Here is an 11,841-nt window from a genome sequence, read left to right as displayed (position 1 = left end):
CCCATAAAAATTCTATGCAGGACCCATATATGTGTTCCCAGATCAAACCCATGCCCACTTGGCCCATAAATATGTCATGCAAGACCCATATATGTGTTCCCAGATCAAACCCATGCCCACTTGGCCCATAAATATGTCATGCAAGACCCATATATGTGTTCCCAGTTCAAACCCATGCCCACTTGGCCCATAAATATGCCATTCAAGACCCATATATGTGTTCCCAGATCAAACCCATGCCCACTTGGCCCATAAATATGTCATGCAAGACCCATATATGTGCATTCCCAGTTCAAACCCATGCCCACTTGGCCCATAAATATGCCATTCAAGACCCATATATGTGTTCCCAGATCAAACCCATGCCCACTTGGCCCATAAATATGTCATGCAAGACCCATATATGTGTTCCCAGTTCAAACCCATGCCCACTTGGCCCATAAAAATTCTATGCAGGACCCATATTTGCATTCCCAGTTCAAACCCATGCCCACTTGGCCCATAAATATGCCATTCAAGACCCATATATGTGTTCCCAGATCAAACCCATGCCCACTTGGCCCATAAATATGCCATTCAAGACCCATATATGTGTTCCCAGATCAAACACATGCCCACTTGGCCCATAAATATGCCATTCAAGACCCATATATGTGTTCCCAGATCAAACACATGCCCACTTGGCCCATAAATATGTCATGCAAGACCCATATATGTGTTCCCAGATCAAACCCATGCCCACTTGGCCCATGCCTGTCCCTTATGGGGCCCATGTAATCAGCTCATATGGGCTTCCTATGTGGGACTCGTACTACAAAACCTACATGGGACCCGCTGATTTCACCCAGCCAAAGCCCATGCCCACACAGTACCCATGGAACCCGTAGTTAACCCATCTGGGCCCCACGTGTCATTGCTGGCTGGGGAGTGGGCTGATAAGTCCTTAAAAAGAAAGATTTAATTTGTACCATTCCTTTAAACAATATTAAACAAAACGTATATAAATTGTACCAACATTTGCCATTATTAAACATTCAGACAACATAAACAAATAAATGGTCCCCAATAGCTCCCTGCCGCAGCAAAAACGGCTGCCCACTGCTCCGAGTGTGTGTTCAGTGTGTGTGTGTGTGTGTTCAATACTCACTAACACACACACACACACACACACTGTGAACACACACCCGGAGCAGTGGGCAGCCGTTTTTGCACATACATGTCACGTCACATCACACAATTGTAGCTTTGAAAAAAAGCAAATTGGTACACCAAAAACAGACCATCTAATAATTTTACCTGTAGCCACATTTATCCTGTTATGACACGCCTGAGGGTCTTTACCTTTGTGGCCAGAGGTATAAATACAGCATATTTTTAATGTGTGTTAAAACAGGGTATGGCCCCTTTAAGAGATCACCGATCTCTGCTCGCGAGATTTCCTGTTTGCATGTGCGTGAACAGAACAGCCATTTCGTCATAATGTGATGTAGCAGCCGAGTGCAGTGTCGTTGTGTTCGTATCGGGAAGATTTATTATGAAGTGATGCTGTCTTTCTGGGTAAATATTACTGTAAAACCTTTCTTTGATATCCGAGGGAACCAGAGACCTGGGGTCCGTTCTTCGTACGTCGCTAACTCAGTTAGCTGGATTTGATAGTTGGCGATGTGGCATGATCTTGGATTGTTTGGTTCTTCGACGCTCATCCTGGACTTGCTGTCATAGCAACATGTGCGCAAACTTAAACCTGCTCGGGAGCAGCTTATTCATGTTAACAGGATTAGATCCCGGCTTCATAAGCAGAGCTGATACGGGAAGTCCAGCGCAGCGCGTTAGTGCACTTTCTTTCTGAGATATATATTTTTCTCGTGATTCGTGAGATTGTCGTTTTTTGTCGCTTTTATGTTTAAAAAACAGTTTTAGTTTTTTTTGTGGCATTTCCAAGCCACTTAAGACCCTACGGAAGCCCTGAACCGCAAGGTGAGAAAAAAAATAAAGAAAACTTATCTCGTTATTTCGACATAATATCTCGTTATTTCGACATAATATCTCGTTATTTCGACTTAATAAGTCGTTATTTCGACATAATAAGTCGTTATTTCGACATAATAAGTCGTTATTTCGACATAAATATCTCGTTATTACGACATAATAAGTCGTTATTTCGACATAATATCTCGTTATTTCGACATAATATCTCGTTATTACGACATAATAAGTCGTTATTTCGACATAATATCTCGTTATTTCGACATAATATCTCGTTATTACGACATAATAAGTCGTTATTTCGACATAATATCTCGTTATTTCGACATAATATCTCTTATTTCGACATAAATATCTCGTTATTTCGACATAATAAGGGGACATTCTAATATGCATTAAGCTACATTTAGCGTTCTTATAATGAGTTTCTATGGGAGGAAAATGCTTAACGTCAAATTAAATGCTTTGCGTTCATATTCTGGACTTATCTGATTTTTGTAGTAGCATATAGCCTACTTTATTATGATTTTAGTATCATATTGATTAATAAATGCACGCACAATTATCCGTGAACTTGATAAATGTTGCAGATATGTTTTAGGCTACTATCCACAAACAAATTGCTTTCAATTATGTGTGCAAAATTCAGAATTCAACGAATGCAGTGCAACAACAACAATAATAGTTAAATTAATATTAGTATTATTAATAATAATAATAATAATAATAAAGGTCGCCGTAGTGCTAGGCTAAGGCAGTGCAAGCCAAGTCAAGTAAAACAGAGTTTCTTTGCGTTCATAGTCTGGACTTATCTGATTTTTTTGTTGTATACTTTATTATGATTTTAGTATCATATTGATTAAGAAATGCACGCACAATTATCCTTGAACTTGATAAATGTTGCAGATATTTTAGGCTACCCATAAACAAATTGCTTTCAAATGTGCAAAATTCAGAATTCAACGAATGTGCAGCAATTTGTACAAATAGAGACATTTTTGTGTATAAAAGACATTTTTGTTTTATTTTGTATTAGTGATTATAATTTGCGCGTCCATTTATTGACGTCTGAGTCGATCTCATTTGAGTGTATTCGGCAATTTGCTTAACGTGGAATTAAACGCGTATATTCTGAGCTCATCATATTTTGTTGTACATATACTTTATTAGTATGATTATTTACTGTGTTTGGTCTGTTAGTAAATATGTTAAGGTTTGTATTCATTTCGATATGCCATAGAGGGCAGAATAAGACCGGGAATTATAGAATGCATTGTAGTTATGTTGACCTACTGTTTTCATAACACTGGATATTCTACTAAGTTATACTTTTCTAAAACGTTGCATATTAATGGCAAATAACTTATTTGGCAATTACACATAGTGATATTGTAAGAACGGCTATTGTGAGAATGCAGTGTGTGGTCGAAATTTTAAACCGAATATTAAATTAACCATGTTTTTAACATCTAACCTTATTTAACAACATTCATATGCTTTTGAATTTTAAATGTATTTTACTGTGTGTGTGTGTGTGTGTAAATACAAAATAAAACAAAAATGTATTTTATTCACAAAAATGTCTCTATTTGTACAAATTGCTGCACATTCGTTGAATTCTGAATTTTGCACACATAATTGAAAGCAATTTGTTTGTGGATAGTAGCCTAAAACATATCTGCAACATTTATCAAGTTCACGGATAATTGTGCGTGCATTTATTAATCAATATGATACTAAAATCGTAATATAGAATAGGCCTAGGCCTAGTATAAAAATCAGATAAGTCCAGAATTCCACTGTTGATAGGAAGATGCAAGTGATCTCGCCGGCGCCTCCATGCCGGCGAGATCACTTGCATCTTCCTATCAACAGTGGAATTCTGGACTTATCATGCAGTGTGCGCTCCACAATAATGGTGGAATATGTTGGAATAGACGATTTAATATGAATGATGGGCGTCAAAATCTTGTGGTTATTTGTTATAATCTTAGGACTTTATTATTATTGTCTAACTGCTTTGTTCCTTTTTTGTACGTTTTGGACAAAAGCGTCTTCTAAATATGTAGACTAAAATGTAATAATAATAATTATTATTATTATTATTATTATTAGAGTTTATAACTATAAATGAGTTCACTTAGTAATAGAGTAATATGTTTGTCATAATATAATTTAATAATATGATTTATCAATGCTTTATTTTTATAAACGCTTTTACAGTTTTGGATAAAATAGGCCTACATTTTTTGCATAATTTTTGCTTACAAATATAGCATTCATAAACTATTTTATGATAAACATATTACTGTCTTAAGTTAACTCATTTATAGTTATAAACTCAAATATTAATAATAACATTTTAGGCTACATATTTAGATGACGCTTTTGTCCAAAACTTACAAAAAAAGGAACAAGGCAATTCGTCAAATATCAGTCATAATACAGGTTAGACAATAATAATAAAGTGCTAAGATTATCACAAATAAACAAAAGATTTTGAAGTGAAGAGAAGTGTCCTTGAGACACTAGCAGAGACAATATATCGTTACACTGCGCAGTGCGTACCCAACAGTTGTCCAGATTATGAATGTAGTAGAGATGTTAATTGAAAAGTACCCATCCCGTCCGCTCAGTTTATAAACTGTAGGCCTACTCATGAATTCTCAAACTGTTTAACATTTGGCAATTACACATAGTTTTGTGCTAGTTTTGTTGTCAGTATTGCTCTTTCAGCCAGCTTGATAGTTTATCTAGATTTGGTTTATTTGTTAACTTTACACAACTCAATCGCAGATAGCCTATTTTGCAGATCAGAAACTATGTTTTACTTGACTTGGCTTGCACTGCCTTATACCACTACTGCGGCTGTTATCATTTTTATTATTATTAGTGTAATTGCCAAAGTTAATTGCCATTAATATGCAACGTTTTAGAAAAGTGTAAATTAGTAGAATATCCAGTGTTATGAAAACAGTAGGTCAACATAACTACAATGCATTCTATAATTCCCGGTCTTATTCTGCCCTCTAGTGGCATATCGAAATGAATACAAATCTTAACATATTTACTAACAGACCAAACACAGTAAATAATCATAGTAATAAAGTATATGCACAACAAAATCTGATGAGCTCAGAATATACGCGTTTAATTCCACGTTAAGCAAATTGCCGAATACACTCAAATGAGATCGACTCAGACGTCAATAAATGGACGCGCAAATTATAATCACTAATACAAAATAAAACAAAAATGTCTTTTATACACAAAAATGTCTCTATTTGTACAAATCGCTGCACATTCGTTGAATTCTGAATTTTGCACATTTGAAAGCAATTTGTTTATGGGTAGCCTAAAATATCTGCAACATTTATCAAGTTCAAGGATAATTGTGCGTGCATTTCTTAATCAATATGATACTAAAATCATAATAAAGTATACAACAAAAAAATCAGATAAGTCCAGACTATGAATGCAAAGAAACTCTGTTTTACTTAACTTGGCTTGCACTGCCTTAGCCTAGCACTACTGCGACCTTTATTATTATTATTATTATTAATAATACTAATATTAATTTAACTATTATTGTTGTTGTTGCACTGCATTCGTTGAATTCTGAATTTTGCACACATAATTGAAAGCAGTTTGTTTGTGGATAGTAGCCTAAAACATATCTGCAACATTTATCAAGTTCACGGATAATTGTGCGTGCATTTATTAATCATAATAAAGTAGGCTATAGGCTACTACAAAAATCAGATAAGTCCAGAATATGAACGCAAAGTGTTTAATTTGACGTTAAGCATTTTCCTCCCATAGAAACTCATTATAAGAACGCTAAATGTAGCTTAATGCATATTAGAATGTCCCCTTATTATGTCGAAATAACGAGATATTTATGTCGAAATAACGAGATATTATGTCGAAATAACGAGATATTATGTCGAAATAACGACTTATTATGTCGTAATAACGAGATATTATGTCGAAATAACGAGATATTATGTCGAAATAACGACTTATTATGTCGTAATAACGAGATATTATGTCGAAATAACGACATATTATGTCGAAATAACGACTTATGTCGAAATAACGAGATATTTATGTCGAAATAACGACTTATTATGTCGAAATAACGACTTATTATGTCGAAATAACGACTTATTAAGTCGAAATAACGAGATATTATGTCGAAATAACGAGATATTATGTCGAAATAACGACTTATTAAGTCGAAATAACGAGATAAGTTTTCTTTATTTTTTTTCTCACCTTGCGGTTCAGGGCTTCCGTAAGACCCAATGTTGTAAAGCAGTTTTTTTTTTTTTTTTTTTTTTTTTTTTAGGCTATCATAATTTTTTATGAAGATCATACAATCATGACCATGCCGATTAGATCATGCTTCACTAACGTGATTGGTACCATAGACTATAGGCTAGACCATAGACTGCCATCAAGGCCTCAATGAAGGAGATTATGTGAACAGAAAGGGGGTTCACAATGTAAATGTGCAGCCCAGTTACTATTGTGATTCTTAATATTCCAGATTAGTAATATTATATCAAATAAAAAAAGGCAGTTGACTAAAATCTTCCATATCACAAATGTGAAAGCAAAATGGCCAGGATCTGTGCATGACTTAAGAATTTTCAGAGATTCACATTTATGTACATTATTTTAAAGTGGTAAGGAAAGTCCACAATTAAATATCAAGCTCACTGTATTACATACACTTATGCTGATCCTAACAGAACTGCATTTTTTCATAGGTGATTATGACATGTTCCTGCAGACAGGTGTTTTATGACCCCATTCCCTGACCCAAACCAGTTACAATGCAGCTCTAGCCAGGACAAGGGCACACAACTTTGGCTAACTAAAGGGAAGATTTCAGTGTGTGAAAAGTCTGAGGGTTGCACACCTGACAGGGCCTGTGACATTGCTGCATGTGCCATATTACACAACATTGCAAAAAAAAAAAAAAAAAACACTTTTCATTAAATGTTTAATAAAAGACAAATATGCTTAGTTCCTTGAGTTTTATTTCAATTGTTCTTTGTAAAGAAAAGCCAGTGGTCAAGTGCCTGCAACAAGAGATATTAGACACATGCCTCATGCAACAAATAAAAAGGAAAAGTTGGCTATACACTGCCCACCTGTAGGCCTATGTGTCCTCTGTCTGGGCAGACTCTTCTGTAGGCCTTTCTGTAGATGTGGAATCCTGCAACTTATATTGCAGCCATAAAGCATACAAGTATAAATGAAGTAAAGTTATTTATGCACTTGCAGGTAGGCTAGTTCCTCCATATGACAGTTATCTGAGAGGGTTTATTCACTGTCCAGTGCAATGGAAACAAATGGACATTACAAAGTCTTATAGGCTACTTTCTTTCCTTTGGAAAGTTAGAAAATGTCCACTTACTGCACATATTTCAGCCACCACTTTCTTGGGAACAGATACAAGTGTTGGTGTATTATGTAAAAGTGCACAAAAGAGGAAAAATGAACTACACTCGGGAAAAATTTGATCAATAACTCATGGCAAAATATTTTTACATTAACATAAGTTTATCAGTTTTCACTTTCACAAGTCAAAGCAATTCATCATTACTCAAGATTTAACAGTTGAAATGACTATACGGCCTTAATTTAATGCAACAAAAAATATTTTACAGTGTAGGCTACTAAGATCTTTTCTATTTTTTTCTCAGCCTTTTTCTTGGTTGCTTTTATAAACAGAACACCATTTATTTAACAGTGCCTTTTATAAAAGAGACTATAATTTAACTAAAAATTACCATTATGTAGAATATTTTTGTACTTCACTTTTATTTGTTCCCATGTTCTAGTATGGTGACTCTGACATTACAATGAACAAAGTAATTATGCAATTATTAAAATACAAAAATATAGGCTAATAAGTGATAAAAACATCTAACATGGCCACTTCTAACGGATTTAAATTGTCTGCTACTTTTTGCCCTCTCTCCTCCTGGCTTTTGCAGACTTTGAGGTGTTCCCTGGCGTTTTGATTAAACATTAAAATTCCGAATAAAGTTCGACTATTAGTTCTTGCTCTGCTGAGGAGAAAAACTGAGCGCGCTCTTTGGCCACGCTGAGCAGCCAATAGCAGCGTTGCTGATCAATGTTTCTACTATCGATACATATCCCCTTTTAACCAGCGCATGAACGCGCAGTTATCTCAGATAATTCAATCCAGCGATACTAATCATATCCGGCAAGTGTGTTCGAAGAACCGAGTTAGCCAGATCATGATTCGCACGATGATATCATCTTGGATGTGTCATTTGATCTCGGATGTAATAAGCAACGTACGAAGAACGGGCCCCTGTTTGTGTAAACTTTTGATGTGTAATTCTTTGTAGATGAGCTCGGATCGTGTGTGATCCACGTGAACCTCGTGTCAGGTGATAGTGGAAATATCCAGTGTAAGTTCAGTATTTTTCTATTCTTGTGTTAGTATCTGGAATGGTACAAATGTTATCAGTGCTACTAAAACTCTTGTTTTAATATTTAACAATGTGTGTTCATGTGAGAAAGGTGGTTATGGTGAGAGCAAAGATGAGATGACTTTATTAATGTGTTTCTTTTATCTCTTCTTTGTACCATAGCACTACCGTATTCTTTACTGTGTCATTACCTCATTTTTTTGACCATTTGTGTATAAGGATTCAGGATTTTGGTGAAGTGAAAAAGATTTATTTAAGTGTTCTTTTGGACTTTGTCTATACAGCCTGATCAAGTAAGAGATATTTTTTGGTTGTGTACACTCCAAAGTAAATTATTTGGATGTGTTTGTTTCGTACTGGTTTTCAACCAGTGTTCATCTGTTGGTAATCAAAGTTTTTTTTAGGTTTTTTTTGTTACATTGGAACCAGTGAAACATCACATTTTTATTAGTAGTATTTCTGTAAATCTACAGTGTCATTGCACTGTGTAACTTTTTGAGTAATAATTCGAATTTAGTAGTTTTTCTTACTTCCTATTTTCTTGCATTTTATTGACTTTTATTTATTTATTTTTGCTCAGCTGTGTTTCCGCCGACCGCTGTAACTTCTTTTAAGGAAATAAACAGCAGTCAGATAAAACCCCTATACAAACAAGATTAATCTGTTGCCTTGTGTGTTTCTTTTTTTCCTGACCACCCGGTTACACCTTGATGCTCTTCAGTGAACTAAATAAAGGACTGATTATGGTGACATGTTCTCCTTTCTTTGTCACTTTAGAGGAAGAAAGACAAAAGGATAAAAAGTTACTAAGATTTGTCACTGGCAGATGAAATTACTTTTGATGATGAGAATAACACTTTTAACTACATAATATATTAATCCAATGTAAGGTTTAGAAGCAATGGTTAAAATTTGTCTCTCTGTTGGGTGCCTGTTCTCCCCAAAAAATCTTCTTCCAGTGCTTGAGATATATCTATATATAAATGACAGTTATATCAGTCACTTTGCTCATTCGGATGCTCCTTCCCTAGAAAAATAAATAAATAAATAAATACATTAAATGCAATAGTTCCACTTTAGCACAATCAAATACACTTAACCTCAGCACTACTTGGAGATAACTAAAGTTGCATTAAGTACAACATTTGTTGTTCTTATTGACTTTAAGTAATTTAGGATACCAAAGTACAATTGCAGGGTATTTATATTAAGTACATAAACATGTAAATGCATTTGTAGTATACTTAGCATAAAATAAATGTTTCAAATATATTTTAGTTATATATTTTTTTCCAATAGGGTTTTCATGTGTTTGAGTTTTAAACTAGCTGACTAACATTGACATCAGAGGCAACAACGTGCTAATACGCTAATCACGATTAACGTTAGCATCTTACTGTAATCAAATCAATGGTACACATACACCCGCACACACACACACACACACACACACACACACACACACACACACACACAGCTGCAGGTTGTAGTACGTCCGTTATCCGTGTGTAAAAGTTAACTTAAGTTACACAGAACATTTCTTGGAAGTTAATGAACTCCATTAACACAAGATTTGTTTACCTGCATTATATATTCTACCATGAACTATATTAACGTTCCACTTATTTTAATGCAATGCCTAAACGTTTAAATATATATTAATTGATCTCTGTTTTTTCTAAACTGATATAGCACATGAACACAAAACATAACTACGTAATACAATAGAGACTGAAAAATGTTCTCTTACCTGATATCACCAAAATGTTTGCAGGACTCACACATCCAGACCGACCTTCCTCTGTGTTCACATATCAGCTTCTGTTCTCCTCCGAACATGTCACAACGCAAATTAGTTCAAAATAATAATTTAACAGGCATAAGGAAAGACCGAGTAATCTTGCAGAGCAGTAGCACACACACGTCGTCACTCGTCATCGTATTTTCAAACTTGACCAGTAAAAAGGCGCGCACGGTTGTCATTGGCCAGTTACCTAGATGACAGTCATATTAACCAATCATGATCAAAGAAGGTGAAACAACCAATAGCAATTGTTTCAGCGTGGTAATGGAAAATATTACTTTTCTTTCTTTCTTTCTTTCTTTCTTTTTTTTTTAAAGAAATGTGTGTTTAGTTTTATTTGTATACTATATTTGTAATGCTGAAGCTGAGGCGGTTGGATCGATTTGCAGAATTTTATTGACACATGCAATGAAACACAGGTAAGCAGACATATACTGAGACAGGCAAGAATCAAAGGGAATATCCAGTACTCGTAGTGAAACACAGGCTGAGGTCGGGGCAGGCAGAAAAGGGTCACAGAGTCCAGAGTCCAGGCAGAGATCTAAGGTCCAGATAAACACAGAGAATGATACAGGGAAAACGCTCGGTAATGTCCGCAATGCAACACAAGACTTCGCAAGAGAACAATGGAAAGGACAGTCCAGATAAAGGGGAGCTGATAGAGAACAGGTGGCGGTGATGAGTGTGATCAGGGAAACCAGGCTGGGCTGGAGAGTGATAATGGCAAGAGGGAGTGATGGGAAATGCAGTTCTAATATTCCAGAGAGAGGGAACGGATGAGGCCAGAGGGAGGCGTAGCTGAGCGCTCCGTGACAGAGCCCCCCCCCCCCTGCGAGCGGCTCCGGAAGCGAGGGCCTGGCCGACGACGGGGTCTTCCACGGGGTCTTGGTGCGGGTCGATCTGGGTGGTCACGATGGAATGCAGAGAGCAATGAGGGATCTAAGATATCCTGAGATCTGACCCAGGAACGTTCCTCAGGGCCGTATCCCTCCCAGTCGATGAGATACTGTAATACCCCGCCGTGGCGTCTGGAATCCAGGACCCCTCATACTCGGTACGCCTATGTGCCGCCAACCTCAATGGGGGAGCCTGCGCGGGAGCGATCTCCTCCTTGTCCGCCTCTCTCCTGGGAGCCGTAGTGAGTCTGAAAAGAGACACATGGAAAGTGGGTGAGATACGATAATGGGCTGGAAGTGCTAAACGAAAAGAGACTGGGGTGATTTGACAGAGAATCTTGAATGGACCGATGAAACGAGGGGAGAGTTTCTTGCTAGGGAGCCTAAGACGGAAGTCCCGGGTAGAGAGCCACACCCACTGGCCAGGTCTGTATTGAGGTCCACCGCGCCTTCTCTGATTTGCATACCGCTGAAAGTGACGGATGGCACGCTGTAAGTGGACGTGGGCAGAGTCCCAGGTAGCCTAACTGTGCCGTAACCACGTATCCACAGCAGGGAGATCGGTGGGTTCTCCAGCCCACGGGAAAAGGAGAGGTTGGAATCCTAACACACATTGAAACGGTGTTAGACCAGTGGCTTGTTTTAACAGCGAATTCTGAGCGTACTCCGCCCAGACCAG

The 11,841-nt window shown here is 36.8% G+C and overlaps 1 long non-coding RNA gene across 1 annotated transcript; it reads right to left on the bottom strand.

Annotated features, from left to right (window-relative positions):
- Window positions 1-924: 924 nt before the first annotated feature.
- Window positions 925-9,299, bottom strand: LOC307169461. Its single transcript, XR_013823142.1, has 3 exons — window positions 9,169-9,299; window positions 1,297-1,341; window positions 925-942 (listed from the first exon to the last, which is right to left on the bottom strand). It is a non-coding gene; the product is annotated as an uncharacterized lncRNA (long non-coding RNA).
- Between the last annotated feature and the right edge of the window lie 2,542 nt (window positions 9,300-11,841).

Source organism: Squalius cephalus (assembly GCF_949319135.1).
Source record: "Squalius cephalus genome assembly, chromosome: 1".
Classification (NCBI taxonomy): Eukaryota; Metazoa; Chordata; class Actinopteri; order Cypriniformes; family Leuciscidae; genus Squalius; species Squalius cephalus.
Note: the sequence above shows the minus strand (reverse complement) of the source record. Positions and strands in the feature narration are given on the sequence as shown.